General features: G+C 40.3%; 1 protein-coding gene across 10 annotated transcripts in view; it reads right to left on the minus strand.

Annotated features, from left to right (window-relative positions):
* The window catches only part of SGMS1 (sphingomyelin synthase 1), a 312,479-nt gene that overhangs the window by 183,724 nt on the left and 104,604 nt on the right, over window positions 1–24,151 (minus strand). For 8 of the 10 annotated variants that reach the window (XM_050805573.1, XM_050805571.1, XM_050805575.1 and 5 more), the window contains one exon: window positions 23,056–23,151. The exons of the other annotated variants lie outside the window; for them this stretch is intronic. The gene's annotated coding sequence lies outside the window, so the exon portion shown is untranslated. The remainder of the gene's footprint in view (window positions 1–23,055; window positions 23,152–24,151) is intronic. 10 annotated transcript variants of the gene reach the window in all.

The raw sequence follows: 24,151 nt of genomic DNA on the forward strand, positions 1-24,151 counted from the left end.
ACTATTTGAATGTGAGCCCCAAGTTATTTTTATATTTTGCTTCTCCTCTCAGGCTGAGAAAGCTGCTGCTAAAAACTCTCAGAGTAAAAGTATGCTGATATCACACTCCAGGGAATTCAGTCTCTAAGAAAAGCCCACTCATTTTAAAAGGACAAGATGAAGAGAATGCAGACTTCAAGCAAGTTGGGAGTTAGGAAAATATAACTCAATGTCTCAATGATTTGCCCAACACCCCTGCTTTTTCAGTAATGCTGTTTGGGGGAGGGGATCATGGTAACTTAATATGGGAAAGATGTGATTGGATAAAATCTCTTTTATCCTTCAGAGGGAAAAGGAATTCACAACCAATCACTTCAATCCTTATTTTCTTTTTAAAGTATTATTTTTATTGTGGTAAAACATACAGAACAGAATTTATCACCTTAATCTTTTTTAAGTATGTAGTTTTATGGCTTTAAGTACATTCACACTGCAGTGCAACCATCACCACCATCCATTTCCAGAGCGTTTTCAACATCCCAAAGAGAAACGCTGTGCCTATTAAGCAGTAACTCCCCTCCCAGCCCCTAGAAACCACCATTCTACTTTCTGTCTTTATGAATATACTAGGTACATCATATATGTAGAAGCATATAGTATTTTTCCTTTTGTGACTAGCTGATTTCACTTAGTATAATGTCCTCAAGGTTCATCCATGTTGTAGCAAGTGTCAGAATTTCCTTCCTTTTTCGGGCTGAATAATATTCCACTGTAGGCACACATCCTATTTTGTTTACCCATTCATCCATCAGTGGATAGTTAGGTTGCTCCCTCTCCTTGGTTATTATGAATAATGCTGCTATAAACTGGGGTGTACAAACATATCTTCAATAAGCTGGTTTCAATACTTTCAGGTCTAAACCCAGAAGTGGAATTGCTGGATTATATGGTAGTTCTATTTTTAATTTTTTTTCAGGAACTGTCATATTGCCTTCCATAGCAGCTGTACCATTTTACATTCCCACCAAGAGTGCACGAGTGTTCCAATTTCTCCACATCCTGGCCAACACTTGTTATTTTCTGGGTTTTTTAATAGTAGCCATCCTACTGGTAATTCTTTAAATATTTTTATTTTAAAACTGGCTAATTGAATTAAACTTTTGTCCATCTATGCAATTGGCTAAGAATGTTAGAAAACCTGATTTTCATGAGTATGCCACTATTCACTTTCTGAGAGGTAGTTTTAATAATAGCAGCTGAGATTAAATTTTAAAAATAAAGCTCTGCACACAAAACCATCCTGTATTCAAATATGAAACAGCTACTTCTGAAGTAAAGTACTTTCCCTAAGCCTCGGTTTTCTCATTGGTGAAATGGAGCTATGAATATCCATTTCTTAAAGTTCTTGGGAGAATTCAATTACAAAATTGTACAAAGCACTTAGCATGGTGTCTGGCTCCTAAGAAGCACTAAAAGACAGACAGATGATGATAAGGAGGAGGAGAGTCTCATTATTGCTGGAATACCACTAAAAGTTAAGTCACAAAAAGGTCTCATTTAGCATTGAAATATACATATTCTTTCCTCAACTACTCCCAGATGACCCTGTTTTACAATTCATGTATATACTCACCAAACCTCAAGTCTGTCACTGTAGACAAGATAGTCTTTTCTTATATACAAATTATAAACATAAATATTATTTTCCAAAGGCAGGATATTCAGGTAGGACACTAAACAGTGGTAGCACATCACAAAATTACACCTTTTTTCAGTTTGAAAAAGTGGTAACAAGAGCTTGTCATATATTTTAAGTTATACTTAATTTAGTTATAGCAAAAAGGTAGAGTGCACATTATGAGACAAGGTCGGTTTTCCCTCTTCTCTTGATTAGTTAATTAAAAAGTTTGGCTATATTTTAAACATATGGCTTAGGCTAATTCACATATTGTATTTAAAAAACAAGTTTGATCAGCCTGGCACAGTGGCTCATGCCTGTAATCCCAACACTTTGGGAGGACAAGGTGGGTGGATCATGAAGTCAGGAGTTCGAGACTAGCCTGACCAACATGGTGAAACCCCCATCACTACTAAAAAATACAAAAATTAGCCAGGTATGGTGGCATGTGCCTGTAATCCCAGCTAGTCAGGAGGCTGAGGCAGGAGAATCGCTTGAACCCGGGAGGCAGAGGTTGCAGTGAGCCAAGATTGCACCACCGCATTCCAGCCTGGGTGACAGAGCGAGACTGTCTCAAAACAAACAAACAAGTAAACAAAAAACAAGCTTGATCTGTTGTATATTTCCTCAGTATCTTTAACTTGGAATTTTTATCAGGCTTCTCATTCATTCTTCTCATTCTCATAAATTCAAAGAATCTATCGGAAAGTCTCAGAAATTACTTAACCCAAACCGCCATCAAATAACTGCTGTTCTGTTTATTAAAATTTACTAATAAATTATAGTAAAATACAAAACAGTTGGGAACCTGAAGCAATTGTGAAAGAAGATGTATGCTTACTTCTCATTTAAAGAAATCAAATAAATGAAAATCGGTTTTAAAATAAAGGTTAGCCAGGCGCGGTGGCTCAATCCTCTAATCCCAGCACTTTGGGAGGCCGAAGCGGGCGGATCATAAGGTCAGGAGATCGAGACCATCCTGGCTAACACGGTGAAACCCCGTCTCTACTAAAAATACAAAAAATTAGCCAGGCGCAGTGGCGGGCACCTGTAGTCCCAGCTACTCGGAGGCTGAGGCAGGAGAATGGCGTGAACCCGGGAGGCGGAGCTTGCAGTGAGCCGAGATCGCGCCACTGCACTCCAGTCTGGGCGACAAAGCGAGACTCTGTCTCAAAATAAAAAATAAAAAAATAAAAAATAAAATAAAATAAAGGTTAAATCAAAAGGGTACTAATTCACCACCAGAACACTTCCAGACCCTCTATGAGTGTGTGTGCCAAGTATTTTTCTAAGCACTTACATTGACACCTTTAATTTCTACATAAGGATTCTGATTTGGGCTCCATTAATATCACAATGTACTTTAAGGTAACCCTTAAAATTTTGACACATTAACTTTATTCATATACTCCACTAAGAAACAGTCATGTGAAATAGCACTCCAAAACCTTAATTATTTTACTGGCTTCAGGTTTCTACCACCTTGGCTAACATAGGTCCATACTAACTTTTTTCTTCCATCTACCCAGAGACATGGTTCAAAACATCAGGATGCCTTGATAACGGCATTAGTTTAGGTTTATTAGCTCAGGAAATTCCTTCTGTTGCAATCATTGTTCCATTAAAATTCTTTAAAATTACTCTGTAATTTCAGGAACTAAGGTATATGGGCATGTAATCTTAAATATTTCTATGGTAGTTCAAGAGTAATGAGGGATCTCATCTGACTTTCAAAGAACCCATTCACCAATGCTAGGAAGACTCAGGGTCACATTATGAGTTTCATGCGCATCCATGTGAAGAGACCACCAAACAGGCTTTGTGTGAGCAACAAGGCTGTTTATTTCACTTGGGTGCAGGGGGGCTGAGTCCAAAAAAGTCAGCGAAGGGAGATAGGGGTGGGGCCATTATATAGGATTTGGGTAGGTAAAGGAAAATTACAGTCAAAGGGGGTTGTTCTCTGGTGGGCAGGGGTGGGGGTCACAAGGTGCTCAGTGGGGGAGCTTTTGAGCCAGGATGAGCCAGGAAAAGGAATTTCACAAGGTAATGTCATCAGTTAAGGCAGGAACAGGCCATTTTCACTTCGTTTGTGATAGAATGTCGTCACCTAAGGCAGGAACCAGCCTTTTGGATGTCTATGTGCAGGTCACAGGGGATATGATGGCTTAGCTTTGGCTCAGAGGCCTGACAATGAGTATCTATCAATCCTGGGTCTCAGTGATTATGGGGGCCAGACAGAAGGAATGGCCTCCTTCCTTCTCATCCCGTGTCATCCTCTCCTGCAATTTATGCCCTGGCAATAATATCTATACTTCCCCCAAATATGCCCTGCTGTGGCCCCCTCATTCATGCCCCTTAATCCTACTTGGAGTAAGTTCTCATTCTTTTCCAGTGCACCAGCACCTCCCTTGAGAAGTTCTTCAATGCTAAGGAACAGAGAAAGGAGAGGACAAGTCCACAAACTCTATCATCCTAACAGGGAAATGAAAGGGGTTCATAATTATCTAAAAATTAAAAAGGCAACTATTTACATTGTCTATTTACTACATTGTATATAAAACTTTATATTATATACAAAAGTACTTTGTTACATTTTTTAATTACGTAGAACGCTTGGTGAAACACCTTTGATTTTTTCCTCTTCTCTGAGTTCATTAAGGAAATTAATTTGCAAAGATAATTCTATATGATTCACACACAGACTAAAAAAAAATTAGCAGGCAATTCTTGAGCTAAAACAGCTTGTAAATAAACATCATGAATATGGACAAAATGTGAACACCCACAAGGCAAGTAGTGAAGAATTCCACCTACATAAATCTACTGAATCATACTTCAATTCAACAAGTTGTCTCTGAGTCCTGATAGGGCGTTCTGTCCTATGTTTGGTGCCACAGGAGATTCCAGAAACCTCAAGATCAGGGCCCTACTTTCAAAGAGGTTAGACAATGTGGTAAGATGTTAAAATTCATAGTATCATTGAACCCCTAAGAAAAATTCTTAAATTACTTTTTAAATAATGAGACATGATCACATAAACAATTAAAATTTTAAGTATGGGCATTCAACCAAACTGCACATCTTGCTTCACTGTCCATCATTGTTGCATGTTTTCTGGGGAAAGGGAGGAGTTGGGGTTTTTTTCATTTGTTTCTTTGAGCAGAGGGCCTCCTTTGTGGACAGAGACTACGTTTTCACAATGCACTGTATTTGCAATTTAGAAATATGTGAGGTTGGCCTTGCCTGCTAGCTCTCAACAGGAACTGAGTACCCAGGCCCCTGGCTTTCTGCCACAAAGTCCCTCCTCCCCCAGAGGCCTCTCACCTGACAAGATAGCAATCTGTAGCTATAACTGATCAAAACTGCTTACCTAGGTAATCATCTCTACTGCCTGCAAAAAGATGACTCTTGAATTTCCACCTCCAGCCTCTCCCCACACAAAGATGATTTACAAATGACGAAAGAAAAAAAAAAAAACCAGCACAGCAGGAGAAGTCAGTGAAGAACACTACAGGCCCAGGCTCCTCCCTAAGTGAGCTCCCCAGGGAAGTAAGGGAGAGGAGAGGTGCCATCCCACTGAGAGCCCAGTTCCTTCTACCTGCCCATGGAAGGGAAGAAAACAAACTCACCAGCATGCTGACCCTACCCTTCTCTCTATCTGGAAAGTTTAGTCTTTTAGGCATGCCCACAGAGCAGCAAATATCTGCTCACATTTCATGTTTTCCTAATGAGTTGTTCTTAAATTCGCCAAAATTTTAGTATTCTACTCTTTAATTGTGCAGACACAAAATTCTGTCATAGGACAATGTTAGGGAAAAAAGAAGAAGGAATACGTTCCTTTTCAGTCCCCAGGTCCCTAACATCCAATGTATTTATGTGGATGCCCTCAAGACCTCACAGTCTCTTTGTAAAGGAAGTAAAAATGTGCAACTTTATAAATGTACATCAACTTTTCCATTTTAAAAATAGTAAAATAGTCCCCAAAAGTGGAATGATTTGTTAATGGTCAGAAAATGAACTTATCATCCAAATAAAATTCTCAGCACAGATCCAATCTCTCCCATGATGCAAACAGAAAGAAAGATACAGTTAAGCCCAGCCGAAATGTAGTGAAATAAAATATCATATGAAACCATGACCAATACAAAAAGTGGCTGCCAGAGAAAATTCCTTAAATCTCCAAAGAATCACGTTCTCCAACCCTACCTAGCATGGGGAGAACCACCTGAACTGAATGTGAGAATCCTGTATTCCTTAAAGACATGTGAACTCTATTTGTAATGTCTACAGAAAGCTCAGCCCTGGGAGTAAAATTTTAGATGTTTATCTTCCCTTGTCACTGATAGGGAAATGATTACTTACTACCTGGGCCAGAGAGGGAAAATGAACTTGCAGACTTACGTGAAAACAGCAAAATGCTGGTTTTCTAGAAGAGCTGATTAAGAATACACTGCCCTAAGTGTAGCAGAGTGAGACCTTGCTCCCTAGCTCCCAGTTCGTGGAGGAGAGAAGAGCAGTTCTGTGGGTTCGGCCTTAGACGACAAAGGAAGGCTAGGGTTCACTGCCCCATGCAGACACAGTCCACAGGCACTGTCACTCTGACAGCCTGATATCACTAGGGCCTGAGAGACTGGGCAAGAGAGAGGGCTGTCAACATATGTTGACCACGTCACTGTCTGCACTTAACAGAGCAGATTATCAAGATCGTAGAAGTTTTATACAGAGAAAAAATGAAGGCCAGATTGGCTGAGTGACTTACGCTGACTGACACTGCATAGTGTTTGACTTTGTGACTACACGTCCTCTCGTGTTTTAGAAGCATGTTCTACCTGCATTGATATGAGAGAAGATTCTGAATAAGATGGCCTATATAAACAGTGCCCATAGCTCCTGCCTGAAAATTGGGACACAGTCTGACAAGTATAAACAGACATCTGGAATTCATCACGCAGGGTACCTGAAACCAGGACAGGCTCAGAAAACGCAGGGTGTGTCACCTACCTACCTCACCAGGCTCCCAGGCCCCTCCCCTGGAGAGCTGATTCAGTAAGTCTGGGTGGTGCCTGAGAATCTATATTTTTAATAAGTGCCCGGAGGAGATTCTTAAGCTTAGGTAAGTTTGGGAAACACTGGATTGGACTAATTATACTTTATAACACTTAGCTTTCTTAAGATAGTCCCTACCTTTAAATCCCATTTAGCACTGTCATCCGTTATGTTAGCTTATAAATGGTGAGAATAATGGATTTGATCTTATCTTAATCCCCCAAATAACATAATTTTGATAATATCCATTTTAAAGAAAGAAGTTAAGTAATTGTGCAAGCTCATACAGGTGGTAAGTGACAGAAGGCAATTCTCCAGGAAGAAGGACGGGGAAATGGGGTAATAGGGAGGGAAAGGGAGGGATTTAAACAGAGATCTAACTCTAACAGCTATACTTGTAACCACTATATACACAGCCTCCTGTACAAACGTCAATCCTGTTCATTTTTTTTAAAAAAGTAATGGCAGTTGACTTACTTCTAAAAGTCAAAAAGGTTTAGAAAAACATTTCTGAGTTATTATTCCTTTCTGGCTATACAGAGACCCAAAGATCCAAAAATATCTCTAACAAATTGTTTTTATTGAATGCTGCTATCAAATTTCTCTTTTGATGAAGTTTTGATCCTATCCTCCATACCTCTCCCCAGTAGTAAAAAGATACAATCAAAAAGTCAACAGCTTAGCCAGGTGCAGTGGCTCATGCCTGTAACCCCAGCACTTTGGGAGGCCAAGGCAGGAGGCCAGGAATTCGAGACCAGTGTGCGTAACATGGCGAAACCCCATCTCTATTTAAAAACATATACATACAAAAATTAGCTGGGGGTGTTGGTGTGTGCCTGTAGTTCCAGCTACTTGGGAGGCTGAGGTGGGAGGACGGCTTGAGCCTGGGAGGTAGAGGCTGAAGTGTGCTATGATTGCACCATTGCACTTCACCCTGGGCCACAGAGTGAGACCCTGTCTCAAAAATAAATTTAAAAATTTAAATTAAAGTCCACAGCTCCTCCCACAGAAACAATTAGAGGAATTACAATAGGTTATAATTTAGCCCAAAAATCTAGTCAATATCAGATAGAGGGATAGATTTTTATACCAATTTATAATGAACAAAGAAGTCATATTCAAACATTTTTCTAGCTGTTCTGTTCTATCATGCCTAATATTGAAATTTTTTTAAAAAAAGAAGAAAATCCATCTTTTCTATTCTTCCTGCCTTAAAAAAGAAGACCTGATATGTCAAGTGAACAGTACTCCTACACCCATCTCCTCTCCAGCCTCAGGTTAATTTAAAAAGTCACTCAAGTTTGAAAAGGACACAAAAACCACAACCAACGTCAAACTCATGATTCTTTCAACAAGTACTTATTGAGGGCTTCTAATATGCCAGGCACTGCTCTAGGTGCTATAGATACAGCAGGGAATAAAGGAAAGACCTCTGCCCTCAAGGAGTTCACATGCAGCAAGCAGCTCATCGGCAGTGACAGGTGCTGCAGAGCCCAAGGGAGCAGGGATGGGAACGGGTGATGTACCTGAAGTGGTCAGGGAAAGTCTCCCTAACGGGGCCATCTGAGCAGAGGCCCAAGGAATGGGGAGCAAAGCACACTATATCTGTGAGGGGAGAGCATCCCCTAAAGAGAAAGGAGGGTGCCCGACTGACCTCACTCCCACCCAAACCACAATCCACCAACATTTTCTACCCGCAGACATGGCACCAGCCTTCTCCCAGTTGCTCAGGCCTGAAACTGAGCTGTGATCCTTCCTCTCCCTCCCTATTACTCCATCTTCCCATCCTTCTTCCTGAAGAATCGCCTTCCCCATCTCCCTTGTCCCGGAACACTCTCCTCTTACCCTTCAGACCTCTCACTAGAAGTCATTCCCCCAGAGTGAGTTTTCTGATCTCCCTATTACATACAGATCCTACATTACACACTTAATACACTCTGTACTTCTCCCAGCACTAGTCACAACTATAATTAAATCATTATTTCTATAATTTAGTGTCTGCTCTGCCTCAATAAACTAATCTCCATGAGGGCAAGGACCATATTGATTGTACTCATTTTTGCATCTCCAGTGCCTGAAAAATCGCAGAGTTCAATAAATATTAGAGAAGGAATTAAGCCTTCCTTCTCACGCTTCTGTGCTCTTGCTCAAGGAAAACTTACAGTTGCATTTTTCCATGGCATTGTCTATGCCACACAGATTTCCTTCCTAATAAAAAAAGTTAGGAGCTATGAAAAATCCATACGTAGATAATGAAGTCCCTAAGTGAGCCATTCAGACCATGTGTCTGCTCAGTTTCATTTCATGTTACAGAATCCTACACTAAAAGGGAAGGCAGCAAAGCAGAGCTGCCCACTCACTCCTAAGATCACACAGGTCAGTCCTCCAGGAGCAAATTAAAGGGATGTGCTGCTTGTCCACAATTATCAGAATTTTTTTAAATTAAAGATAATGGGAGCCACTTACTCTGTGACAGGAAGTACATAGACAGTGCAGCAAGCACATACCTCAAAATTTAAATGTTAATAGTGGTCACCATCAGCTGCACCCTTTCCAGGTGCCAGGTACCCTGCTAGGTGCTTCATGCACATGACCTTACTTAACTGAACCGAGTCTTTGCAGCCATACCATGATCCAAATGAATAAGTGCTTCAACTCAGGCATACGAAGCAATACTGTCAGGCTCCAAAACTCCTGCAAAGCATGTCTATTACAACCCAGTGTTCTAGTACCAAAGGCACCCAGAATGCTGGTAGCGATTGGGAACCACTCAGCTGCTCCAGTCCAAGCTCCCCCAGGCTTATAGACCCAGAGAGAGGAAGCGACTGGCACAAGATCACACAGCCCATTGGTAGCTCGGTCTGGCCAACAGCTCTATCCCTATCAGGCCATCCTTCTGACAGATCAAACCATTCCTCACAGAGGGTCCCTAAAACCCTGAGAATAAATGTGTCAAGTCAAGCTTTCCTAAGGAACACTGCAATGTTATAAAAACCCTAAAGTACCATTTAGAGTTGAGCAAAAGCAAAACAGAAGGACTTTATCTCTCTTCTTTCTTGCAGCTGCCACTGATCTGAGTTCACACAACAAGCCCCTTTGTCTCTGAGCTCCCATGCAGCTCTTCTGAGCCACAGAAGCCCAGGAACACCAAGGCCCTGGGCTCAGGCCAGGCCGAGCTGAGCGAAACAGGCTAAAATGCAGGCGGCATGGACGTTCCTTTATCCAATACTCTGGAGCGGCAGAAAGCACAATTTTGCACACATGATCACACTCTGTACCTAGAGCAGAGTGAGTGAAATCAGGCCTGAGCCATGGGATTCACCTCTGCACCCTGAACAGCTCCTGATTTTTATGATCCCTGTGGCAAATCCTATCACTTGCATCCAACTGAATTTACCATAGAATCCAACCACCTCTTTTTTCCCTCAAATTAGCCAACTACCAGCCAACAGCCTCGTATAATAATACCACTTACCAGAACCACTGGGCCTGCCAGGCCAGACTAAATCAGCAATTACATGCACTTAGTGATAAGAAGTTCTCATGGAGAAGTCCCCAAATGGCTTCATGCTATCTTCAGAGGCCTCAGGCCCCAATACCCTAATACCCTGGAATGGCAATACCCAAGAGAACTTATGTTCCAACCAGGGGCTCCAAGCCAGTGGCTCCTCTGGTTACAGTAAGCCTCAGCTTAGTTGGAGACAGGATGAGAACCATTTAATCCCCCACAACAGATCCCATGAGGGACAATTCATGGGACCTGCTAAAGATGTACCCACTCCCTACTACTGGCCCCAGCCACTCAGCCAGAGTCTTTGACCACCTCAAGCAATGCATGGGCTCCCCAAAGGTGCTGTGTGACAACAATGCTCTATTTAAAACTACAGTCATTTATTCTGTGAGTTGTTTTTAAAGTAAAAATCAAATAACAATGTATATAAAAGCACCTCAAACATTTAAAGAGCTAAACAATCCAAGAGTATTGAAAGATTTACCATTTTGGCATGCTAACCACACTTGAGGGCTGAGATTCAGGGGCCATAAGTTTATGGGGTCTCCATGTCCTCGTAGTAGGCCACATGGGCTGTAGTGCAAAATCAGCACAGTTGGACGTTGACTGAATCCTAGAGCTGCATCCTAGGGCAAGTGACTCGAGCTGCTTCAGCTCATGTTTCTCATCAGTTAACTAGGGTTAACATCTCTCTTGGTATGACAGTGAAATATCAAGTGACAAAAAGGAAATCATGTCAGACATTAGCCTAAAGCCAGCAATAGATTATTATGTCCTCTTCTCTAATGTGATTTCACTGTGACTCGTCTAGACAGCAGGGAGACCTCTGTAAGTAAAGGATCGCCAACAGTGGGGTTTGTTTGACTCACTGTGGCAGGTGGTTGGAAAGAACCTCTTTTGCACAGACTTTTGGGTAAATGCCAGTTCTCTATACCTTTTGGGCCAGACTCTGACCTAAGGAGAATATAAGAAATTGTCAGTGAAGTTCTTAAGCCTCTGACAGAAAACCTTGGGCTTTCTCTCTTCCACACTAGACCAAATTCTGCTTACACATTAAGGCTGGATTCAAATGTCACCTCCTATGTAATGGCTTCCTCCTTAGGGATCTCCCCTGTTGCTGAAGTTTAGCTGGCTGTACACGGTTTGGTCCACCCTGATGGATGGTAATTTCCTTAAAAACAGGGTTTGGGGCTCATTTGCCTGTGTAAACTTAGCACCTTATCATAGATGTGGCATGTAGTTAATGATTATCGGTAAGTGCTTGCTCAACTGAGTTGACTACTGAATAGCATTAAATTCAAAACAATTTAGTAGGCCGGGCGCGGTGGCTCAAGCCTGTAATCCTAGCACTTTGGGAGGCCGAGGCGGGTGGATCACGAGGTCAGGAGATCAAGACCATCCCGGCTAACACGGTGAAACCCCGTCTCTACTAAAAATACAAAAAACTAGCCAGGCGTGGTGGCAGGCGCCTGTAGTCCCAGCTACTCGGAGGCTGAGGCAGGAGAATGGCGTGAACCTGGGAGGCGGAGTTTGCAGTGAGCCGAGATCGCGCCACTGCCCTCCAGCCTGGGTGACACAGCGCGAGACTCCGTCTCAAAAAAAAAAAAAAAAACAATTTAGTAAATCCCAGTTTTAAATAAACAAGCAATCTCTTGTTGGGGAAAGATTGTGTAATCTTATACGTATTGTTGAGATATCTGTCCCATAAGGATAGAAGTTATATCCTTCAACCCCAAAAATCACAGCCAAGAGTTTGGAATTTAAACCTTCCTTCAAAATCATATCTTGATATTTATATATAAAGTATGTTGATTATCAAGAAACCCAATTTAAGAGCTCTACAGCTTCAATTTTCCAGTTAGAACTCTCCAATTCTTGCTGTAAACATTTGTGAGTTGTATTTTAATTAGACAGTGATTAAATTAGCCATTCCCCTCCCACCAAATCAAACATGTTGGTTTTTCCAGTAGGACATATGATAAGCCGTTCTAGGAAAATATATATATATATACACACACACACACATACATGTATATACACATGTATATATACATGAAAATAGACATATATATACATGAAAATAGCGCATTTGTTATGGCTGAGAATAAAAAGGATCTGAAAAGTCAACTCTTCTCTAGTGATGAATATTTTAATGGCAAAGGAACCAGGAGAGGTGATGGAGTAGATTTGACTCTATGTTCACATACTAAATGGTATACCCACTAAAGCTAGAATCAGCAGCTTCTTTTTTAACTTCCCAGCAGCATTCTGTTTAACAAAGATCATTAGAGCATCCACTTCTACAGTAATAGCTATTTCCATCACCCAATTAGAGGCCAGAGAACTGAAAGGGCTGCACCTTTGTATTTGAATGAGGCATTCTGTGTAACTAATGACTTAACAAATCCTTATCCAAGTAGCTAACAAGATGATCCTTTGATGGTATTTAAGCCAAAGCGCATCATTAATTATTTATTTTTGTTGGTGTTATTTTTATTTTAAAGTCAGACTTAATGAGGTATAATTTGCATGCAGTAATCCAATCTTTTAAGTGTACAGTTCAATGAGTTTTCACAAACACACACAGTCATGTAATCACCACCACAATCAAGATATAGAACAATTCATTTATCTCAAAAATTTCCCTATGCCCTTTGTAGTCAGCCTTCTCCCCCATCACACACTCCTGGCAGTCATGATCTATTTTCTAACCCTATACTCTTGCCTTTTCCAGAATGTTCTTTAAATTGAATCATAAAGTATGGATTCTTTTGAGTTTGATTCCTTTCACATAACATAACGCATCTGAGATTCAGTCAAATAGTTGTGTTGCTCTTTCTTATTGATGAGCAGTATTTCATTGATAGGCATATCAGTTTGTTTATCCATTCACTACCTGAAGGACAATTACATTTTTTCCAGTTTTAGCAGTTATAAATAAAGCTGTTGAATAGAGGTTTTCAATTCTCTTGGATAAAAACTTAGGAGTGAAACTACTAGCTTATATGGTGTATGTTTAACTTTGTAAGAAACCACCTATTTTCCAAAGCGGCTATATCTTCTCAGACTCTCATCAGCAATGTAGGAGAGTTCTAGTTGCTCTGCATCTTTGTCAGTACTTGGTATTATCTGTTTTTGTTTTGTTTGTTTGTTTTTTACTTATTTTAATGGTGTGTAGTGGTATCTCTGTGTTTTTTTTACTTTTGATTTTGAAATAACTCTAGACTCACATAGGAGATACAAACATTGTAGAATGTTCCCCTGTATCCTTCACCCAGCTTCTCCCCATATCTTAAGTAACAACAATACAATTATCAAAAGCACAAACTTGACACTGGGTACAATACTATTACTATTAATAAACTACACTCCATGTTCAGATTTCACTAGTTTTTACATGTTCTTCATTGTTTGTTTGGGTTTTTTTACATACAATTCTATAAAACTTTATCTCATATATAGATTTATATAACAATTTCTACAATCAGGATATAAATCTGTTCCATCAAAGCACATTATATATTGAGAAGACCCTTTTGGGATTGACTATAAACATCATCTGCTGGAAGCACTTTGGTCAATGACGATGTCTTTCTTTTGACCTTTTCCCTTACCACATTAAAAAGCCAATTGTCTATGCTCCAGCTGGTATGTACAAACGACAATTGCCAGAGAAGTTCACTTTCAGAATGGGTGTTTGTCCTGTTCATTCTTTCTTTATTATGTGCCAGACCCAGTAGAGGCAGAGTGGATAAAATAGCAAACAAGAGAACAGTACTTCCTGCCTTTAAAAGAATTTAGAGTGTGAGAGATATTCATTCACTCATTCATACACACACACACACACACACACACACACACACACACAGTGACAAACACTATCCATGAATGAAAAGTAAAAAGTGAGATGAAAGGTTAAAACACAATCTGGTTAAGACAGGGAGGAAGGTCCTTGTAAGCCAGCACCATCCTCAGACTCAGTATTCAAGGCCTTCTGTGGGACCAGGGCATCCACATGCCAGAGCTACTGAGTATGAAATACAGAAATCAACAAGTTCTTAAAGCAGAATACAAAGAAGATGCTCAGGCCTTAAGAAATTCACTGAAGACTTCTTATCTTCTCCTTAAGTCAGAGTCTAGCCCAAAAGATATACAGAGTTGGCAATTACCCATATGATGTTACCTTAGGACACCCATAGGCCTATTTCTGCCTTAAAAGGTTCTTTGCAACCACCTGCCACATTGAGCCAAACGCTACTACTAGAGATCCTGTAGTTACAGAGGTCTCGCTCTGTTCTAGATGAGTCACAGAGAAATCTTATCAGAAAGTGGGAACACAGTAATCCATCACTGGCTTTTGGCTCCATCATGACCCCCTCTTCTTGTCTGAGGGATCCACACTTATAAAATTCTTCAAGGTAAACTGCCCCTCTACCCTTCTAACCTTTACATATTTTTGTCATTAATCCATAATGCTATTTGTCCCATGTATCTCTCTCCATTCTATACTAATAATCTCAGAAGTCTGACTCATCTCTGTATCTCCTGGCATCTGTACCCTCAGCTCCCACGCACACAGTAGGTATCAATAAACATTCAGTGAAAGTTTACATTCAAAGTATGATTTCAGATTACAATGTCCACAGTAGGGCTTTGAGGGAGTGGATTGTGAGACAGATGGGTCGTAATAGGAAAGATACCAATCGAAGGCATGGGGAAGGCTATCCAGTTCAAGAAGCATACCACAGAGTAGCTGAATATGCAACAGGATACTTGGGCACCTGAGAGAGGGCAGAGGCAGGACAGAAGGAGATGGTGTAAGGGAGTAGGAAATAAGACTTATTCATACGTGGTAGCACTCAGAACCAAGCTAGCACCTGTCACGGAAAAAAAAGCAGACATACTCTGAAGCGGAAAGGAGAGAGAGAAAGGGCTCTCTCTCTGTCTCCACGACTTTGTTTATATGGACATCTGCCAAGAGCAGGGCTATGGGAGACCAGGAGCTCAAAAAGAAGCAAGCATTTGCAACAGCTGCTATGGAAGTCAGCTAGGAAATTAATAAGAAATGAGATCAAGGACTTCAACTCACATACCAGTTCCAAAACCCTCTGGGGTCCCTCTGTGCACAAGGCAATGACTTGGGTTTGCCAGTCCATGAGGGCTGGGTCCTATCCTGCAATGCCTCCTGACCCAGCTATGAGGAAGTTCGCAGGCTGCCCAAGAGTTGATGGGAAAAGAAGACACTGTTCTTGGCTCTGCATTAATTGGGCCTTCCACATGTAGAAATTGTTTAGTGATTAGTAAGTGCAAGAACTCCCAAATCAAAACACCAATTGTTTTACAACCTAAATTTAAAACGATCAGAAAATTATTCCAGCTCATATTTCTAAAACCACTGGCTTTTCAGCAGGACTTCCTCCTATCCAATACCTTGGCCTCTGCCACCTTGCAGTACCCGGGGTGATATGTGGACTATGGAAAGGAGATGGGGGACCCTGCAGCCAGCCACACTTACCCACTACAAGTCTTGAGGGTAGCCCTGAGAGCTCCCACATAGAGGTCTGAAATATACCTACCAAAATGAAGTAGGGACGTCCTTCCACAAGTTTCACTTGTAATTTTTGTAGGATGCCTCATGTATGTAACAAATGCTACCATTACAATGCTATTTTCCAAAAACACTGAGCTTCTTGGATGCAAGGTGTTAAGTACCAGCAGGTCCCCAGTCATTCAAGTTTCAGTTACACCAATTGCTTACACTCCCTCTGTCCTCACTAAGGTTTCAACCAAGAAGAACCTTGCTTCCTGGTAACGCAGTGAACCACAAAGTAAAACAGAAACTGGCAACCACAAGATGGTTTTCAATGGTCTCTGGGAAAAACAGCCAAGCAGGTAGAACTGCCCCTCTCAGCTCCAGTTTGGAAAGGTCACCAGACACTGGTTCAGCCCTCTGGCCACCCCAAGGACCAGTTGTAGCTCCCAAACAAGTGCCCCTTCCCCCTAGGAGTGCTTGAGGCTTCAAAACTCCCTTCAATGCTTTCTCTCCACTCCCATCCAAAGCCAAAACTGCCCTTCCCAACCAGTTCAGCTAGGAAATGGACACTCCCAGGTGTGAATGACATGAAGCCTTCTTCTAATCCAGAGACTGAAATAACAGCTCCAGACCAGATAGGATGTTACTATCTCCAAGCCCTCATTCACTCAAAAGCTATTACAATAATGTATCTAAAGATGAGGGTAGCACTAAAAATGCATTAAACGTATATTCATCAATTAATAAAATCAGCATTCAGCTTTATATTAAGCTCAAAATTAAGTAACATAGGCCCAGACTGTTTCATAGTATTTATATACATTTTTAAAAAATATACGGTACTTTAGCACAAATATTCCTATCTGCTGTTTGACATCAGAAACTAGAACTGGGTTATTCTTCAACAACAGGACACTGCCAGGGAGCAGCAGACTGTTTACAAAATGACCCCGAAGAAACGTCACACTTCATGTATTTTCAAACCCATGAAGAATAGCTATGAATCAAAGCTGAATCTTAAATCTCATTTCAATTCCAACTTTCCTTCTACCAAAGGAAAGGAGGCATATTGTTAAGTTCAAAAGACCCAAACAAGATATCAAAAAGCTGCCTGTGAGCACCAAACAAAAGATATTTCATATAATTTATCTGCAAATGCTAAAAATGCAGTTCTTTGCAATTATGCCTCTGCCTACATGTCACTGTGTTTTGTCATAGGTATTTCCAAATGACGCAGTCTGAATGAAAAGTCCATTTTTCCAAACTCATAAAAGGGCAAGGAGAAGAAAAACTAACATTTTGGTGATTGTCTACCTACCATGTATATCAAACCTTGACATGATAAGTCTTTGAGATTGTTAAATATCCCTTAATACCCATTCTCCCTTTCTTCCTTATAACAAAACCCCCAGTTCTTTTAACTGACACCCAGAAAAAGAACCATAGTTCCCAGAATCTTGCAGCTAGGAGTGGCTACGTGGCTATGCTCTAGCCCAGCAGTGCTCAAAGTCTTATGTGGCTCTTATGATTACATAGTGCCCACCTGGACAATTCAGGATGTGCTCCCTGTCTCCAGATCCTGAGCTTAATTACATCTGTAGTCTTTTGCCATGTAAGGTAATATACTCACAGCTACTGAGAACTAGGTCATGCATACCTTTGGGGACCATTAGGCCATTATTCTGCTACCACAATATGCTAGATATCCTAAGCAAAGTTCTTTAGGGTCCTCAATAATTTTTAAAAGTATAGAGGGGTCCTAAAACCAAAAGGCTTAAGAACCACTGCTGTAGCAAATAAACAGATTAAGGTAGTTATTAGGTGGGGAAAAGCAAAACTCAGCAAAGCTAAGTGATTAACCAAAGTCCTACAGACTATCAGCAGAACTTCAACTTGAACCCAGGCAGTCTGGCCTGGGTTCTGATGAACCTGGTATGGCTCCCTCTGTCCCATGCACCAGTCTCTGAACTCCCATACTGTAGCAAGCGCTAAAAAAAGTTATACTGTAGGCATATTTGCAAGTGTCAAACAGAAGATACAACAAGCACTCACATATGAATCTGGTGAGCAGGAGGAAGAACAGGTTGGACAGGAAGGTGATTAAAATAATCCTAACTTTTCAAAACCTTATTTAGAAACATATTAACTCATTATCTTTTGTGAGAAAGGAGCAAAACGTTACAAATGGCCAAGTGTCCCAGTGCCAAGTCAAAGAGAGATGAGTAACCCTGCTCACTACAGAGGAACAGGATTGTGACTAAAGCACTGGAGACACAGGAACACTGCTCTGGGTTATATGTCAGAGCCTGGTCACTTGTCTTGACAATGACTGTCAAGCCCCACTTTTTAGCATCCTAATTGACATAAACCTCTGAGAGACAGCACTCTTGGGCTGTGTCTCTGCATCGTTTTGATATGACCAGAATCCAACTTCATGGTGGAAAAGAAACAGCACTCAGGTGAATTCTGTTAAAAATCATGCTAATGATGCAACTCATAACCTTCAAAGGGACACATTTACAGAGAACTGACAAGTTCAAAGGGCCAGTTACTGCTTTGCCAAATCAAGCCCCTAGCCCAGGACAACAGAACTGGAGCAGTGGCAATGGTGTCTTTCCCTCTGCCTGAGCAGTGTGCCATAGAGCCTGATGGCTTTGCTGGCAAAGAAGGCTGGGCAAAGCTTGCTCAGGAAGCACCGGTCATCCCTGACAAGCATCTCCAGCACTACTCCATCACTTTCCCAGCTCCCCAGGTGAAGCTTCTCAAGTGCTCAGCTTTCCAACCATTTGGAAAGCAAAAACCAGCAGCAGTGCCTGAACTGACGGCCAAGAAAAACCTAAGGATACAAGGACGTAGATGGAAGTTACTACTCATTAGAATGTGCTATCAAAGGAAGGAAAAGCTACACAATTTTCTGATATTTTTATTTTTCAAATGAAAGTATAGAGCCAGTTCCTCAAAGAATCTCTCATCACAGAGCTCCGCATTTCCTAGAAATGTTTTCAGCGCCTGTCTTTCTTTCGGTGCCTGTAATACTAGTCATTTACATTAGTATTACAAAAATCCTACCTGTAACCTACAAAGCAAAGACACTGCAAATTAGAAACATGCCTAATGTATTACTTCCATCACAAAATCCACACACACACTTGTCAGATCTGAGTAGCCTCTAGAAACATGTGGTTATCTATTGGTAATTATTCTGCTGCAGAAGGAATAATTAAAAAAAAAAACTGTTAAATCAGCAACCTCACTTGACATCCATTTTGAAATATTTTTTTCATGTGCCAAAGCCCAAGGCAACTTAGCATTCTACAGACCAAAAATTTCATGCTGCCTTCTATGCCTATTAAGGGGATGCAGAACGTAAGAACATGGAGCTTACAGAGATGATGCCTCTAATTCACAACAGCAAACATCAATTATCTGAACTCCATGTGAAGAAGAAACGCATCCACAGGCAGAGACCCACAACTGACTCGTTTATATCTAGGACTCTGGATAGAAAGAAAAATGGCATTGTGACAGAAAATAGATTGGGAGGCATAACAAATTGGTGCTGAATAAGTACTCTGTTCTAATGAGTTATCCAAGAGTGGTAATTCCAGTTTCCAGGGGAGTAAACATTCAACAGATTAACTACAAAAGGAACCCTGGCAAAAGTGTAAGGATATAGTATGTCATATGTTTAGCTAGCTTTCAAAAAGATCACTCTTGCAATATTTTCTTTATCCTCAGGTGAAACAAAGGAAAGTAATAAATTGATAAAGAGTACTTAGAGACAACTGATTTTTAAAAATCATTTGAGCATTCCTAATTCAGGAATTGTGATGGATTAGATATTTGCAAGGCCCTTCTGCTATACTATAGTTACAGCCTGAATAAATTATATTTAAAAATACTTTTTAATGCACTGGTTAGCTCCGGGTAGAGAAACAAATCCCACGAGAATATAGTGGGAACATGTACTGTTCCTGAGCAAAGAACAGTCACAAGTGAGCAAAAAAGAAAGTTGGAGTTGCCCTGGAGGTAACTATGAATACCAACCAAGGGGTGGGGCAACTAGACAGCCAAGTTTCAGCATGGTGGGGAAAGCCCAGCTTGAAACCTAAGGGAACAGGTATTCAAAGAGAAGAGAAGTGGTCCTGGGTCTGTAGTATCCTCCTGGCTCCTAGTACAAACAAAATTTCAAGAAGTAATACTTCAAGATTCCAAGAAATAATTATCAAGCAAATATTAGCATACAATCAAAACTCACCCTGTACACTAGGAAAGAAGTCCAAAAACATTTAGACCACCAAGGATTTCAGATACTGGCATTATCAAATATAGGGATATGAAATAACTGCTTAATGATGAGGCCAAAAAAATGAGCAAGCAAAATGAAACCATCAAAAAATACTCAGGCAGATTTAAGGCAGAAATAAAGATTTTAGAAATTTAAAAAACATACTCATTTGAATTAAAAATTCAATGGATAGGCTAAACAGAAGAGCCAACACAGTTAAAGAGAGAATTATTGAACTAAAAGCTAAATCTTAAATTACAGAATGAAGCAGAGAAAAACGAGAAAGAAAATACTGAACAGAAATTAAGACATAAAGGATAAAAAGAGAAGTTCTAACTTCCACTAAATCAAAACCAGGAGATGATAGAGAGAATGGAGAAAAGACAGCATTCAAAGCATTGGGAGCTGAAAAATATTTAGAGTGGATAAATGAAATAAATTGATAGATACATGAAACACGAAAAATATAAACAGAATTCTTAAAAGAAAGCTGTAAATAGACATGTTGTAATGAAACTGCTGAACATCAAAGACAAATAAACAAACTTAGAGTAAGTCAAATCATCTACTAAAAAAATAGCAAATGAAAGATAAACAGATGTCCTGACAGCAAAAATGAAAGTTATGGACAATGGAACAGTACGTCCACAACACTGGGGAAAAAAATAACTATCAACTAAGAACTGTAAGAGTGAAATAAAGACATTTCAGAAACCAAAATGAGAGACGTTACCACCAAAAGATTCTCAAGAAAAGAAAAAATTCTGAAGAAGCTGAATCTCATCAGAGGAAAGGTAAGGATAAAGAAAGGAAGAGGAATAAGAAATGGGAAGCATATAAAGTTAAAAAAATACCATCTCCATACAATAAAATTGACTAATTTGTATGGTGAAGCAAATAATAAAACTGATATGCTGAAAAGAACATCTATATATGTACAGAAGGAGGGAGTCTTCATTAGTTTTTTTTTTAACTATGAGTTTTGTATTATTCTAGAAGGGGATTAGGAATACCTTAAATAATGACTGACTTTAAAACTTCTGTGTATGCACAATGTACTTTCAGGGTAATCATTAGAAGAACAGAAATACAAGTTATAATTTCCAAATCAGCAGAGAAAGAAAAACTGAATAAGAATATAAACCAATAAGAAGTTCAATTCAAAAGAAAAGAAAAAACAAAGATTAGCAATAAAAACATTTTTAGTTTGTTTGTTTGTTTTTGAGATGATGTTTCACTCTTGTCGCCCAGGCTGGAGTGCAGCGGCATGATCTTGGCTCACTGCAACCTCTGCCTCCCAGGTTCAAAGCGATTCTCGTGCCTCAGCTTCCCAAGTAGCTGGGATTACAGGGGCGCACCACCATGCCTGGCTAATTTTTATATTTTTAGTAGAGACAGGGTTTCACCACATTGGCCAGGCTGGTCTCGAACTCCTGACCTTAGGTGATCTGCCTGCCTCAGCCTCCCAAAGTGCTGGGATTACAGGCATGAGCCACCGCACCTGGCCGCAATGAAAATATTTGTACCATATAAACAGTTTCAAATTTTTTAGACTATGCTTCAAAAAACAAAAAAAAGGTCAGGCGCGGTGGCTCAAGCCTGTAATCCCAGCACTTTGGGAGGCCGAGGCGGGCAGATCACAAGGTCAGGAGATCAAAACCATCCTGGCTAACACAGTAAAACCCCATCTCTACTAAAAACAGACAAAATTAGCCGGGTGTGGTGGCAGGTGCCTATAGTACCAGCTACTCGGGAGGCTGAGGCAGGAGAATGGTGTGAACCTGGGAGGTGGAGCTTGCAGTGAGCTGAGATTGTGCCACTGCACTCCAGCCTGGGTGACAAAGCAAGACTCCTTCTCAAAAAAAAAAAAAAAAAACAACAACAACAACAACAAAAAAAACAAAGGGCAGAAACAAGCTTCATTCACTATACAATAAAAGACTGAAATTTTTGTCTAAATTAAAATTATGCACTCTGTTCTCCAAAGGATATCAAAGATGTACAATCACACTACTAATCAGTAAATAAAGATGACAATGATATACTATTTTACATCCACTAGCCTGGCAACAAAATACCAAATATTGGAGGGAAGGGAGACAACAGATAAACTGTGATCAATTCTCCCCACAGAATTTAACTTAACCAGAAAAATTAGTTTATTACCATTACATGCAACAAGTAAATCTTAAAACATAACAGGGCAAAAAAAAAAATGCAAGCTGCAGAATACTACATGCAATATACCATTCTCTTCAAGCTCAAAATTAAACAAAGCTAAGCAATATATCATTTGGAGATTATATATACAGACATAGTAATCAACATATAGACAGACACAGAAATAGAACACAGAAACAGACATGGAATCAACGATGACGCTAGAGACACTGTTTCATTCATCTTTTACTTTCTAGGTCAAGTTCTTTATCTCATCTCAGATTGGCACTCTGAGCAGCACTGGATTCAACTGTTCAACTCCAGAGAAGAAGGCAGACCTGGTAACAGTGATCTTCCAGGATGAAAGCCTTCATCAAAAGCAATTCCAGACTAAGGGAAAAGGCATGCCCCCAAATGACATATCCTAGTTCATGTGACTTCACATAAACCTGGTTTACGTGATTTCAAATCCAGCAGCATCCTTTTCTGTCATTTCCAGAGACTCAGGCTGACACTGTGTAAACTTGGTTTATGTGACTTCAAATCCAGCAGCATCCTTTTCTGTCATTTCCAGAGACTCGGGCTGACACTGTTTCCTTTGCTTTACGCATTTCTACCACCCTGGCCCAGACTGCTTGCCTTCTCCAATGAGGGAGCTGGCCTCTTCACGTGTGTTTCCTACTTTCCCCAAACCACACAGGCCTTTTGTTGGCTAATTTTGCCCCTGGGCACCACAAAGGCCTGGAAGATCCCTTTATGCCAGAGCCTCACACAAATGTCAGAACAAAGCAAGAGTGATTACAAGGAACTTCAGAACCATGAGTTCTTTGAGAATGGGTGAAATGCTGATTCTGACTTACCTATATTGTCTTTTATTACACACCCTCTGCTGTGTTCCAACTTTATTGTTCTTAAAATTCAAAAAGTCCACACTCCTTCAGTCACTGAAGCTTTACCTGGAATAACAAGGGCAGAAAATGAGGAAGGAAGCAACCAGAAGGAACAGAAGGGCCCACTTGGAAAAGAAACTCTCTCATATAATCAAATAAATTAAAAACTTGATTTGTGAGAAAAATAAGGGCCACCTGGAAGAAGGAAAATCTCTACCTCCGTCTAAGCCATTTTAACTAAAACTATTAATAGGGGCAGGACACAGTGGGTCACATCTGTAATCTCAGCACTTTGGGAGGCTGAGGTGGGAGGATCACTTGAGCCTAGGAATTTGAGACCAGCCTGGGCAATACGGCAAGACCTTTTCTGTACAAATAATTTTAAAAATAGCCAGATGTGGTGGTGTTTACCTGTGGTCCCAGTTACTCAGGAGGTTTAGGTAAAAGGATCACTTGAGAATGGGAGGTGGAGGCTGCAGTGAGCCATGACTGCACTCTAACCTGGGCAACACAGCAAGACCCCATCTCAAAAAAAAACTATTAATGTCTTGTTAGTAGTAACATAATGTTTGCAGAAGAAATCATTATTATTTATAAAGAGCTTTCACATGCATTTTCTCATTGGAGCCATAAGATCTTGAGAACAGACAAGCACCATTTTAAAATGAAGCAGCCGAAGTTCCCAAAGGTTAGGGAAATTTCCACCAATCACTCAGCCAGCAAGTATCAAAGAAGAAATCAGTGCCCAGCTCTACCAACCCTTGCTCCAAACTCTTCCATGACACCATACAACATAATAGTTTCAACTTGAATAGCAATATTTATTATTTCCTCCTGCATAGATATGCTTTCTTAGACAACAGATAGAATGGCTTTGCATGCTAAGTGACCGACACTGCGATAGGATTAATGTATTTACCACAGACAACCCAAAGGGTAAAAAATCCACACAAAGGTAGTCAAGAAACACGTTATCTTTTCTGCGTACTCTACTTTTCTCTTTAAATCATAGTTATACTTGCTGGGATTTTTTGTTTTAATTTTTTTTTCTTTTTTTTTTTCCTTT

The sequence above is a fragment of the Macaca thibetana genome, chromosome 9, assembly GCF_024542745.1.
Source record: "Macaca thibetana thibetana isolate TM-01 chromosome 9, ASM2454274v1, whole genome shotgun sequence".
In the NCBI taxonomy this organism is placed as follows: domain Eukaryota; kingdom Metazoa; phylum Chordata; class Mammalia; order Primates; family Cercopithecidae; genus Macaca; species Macaca thibetana.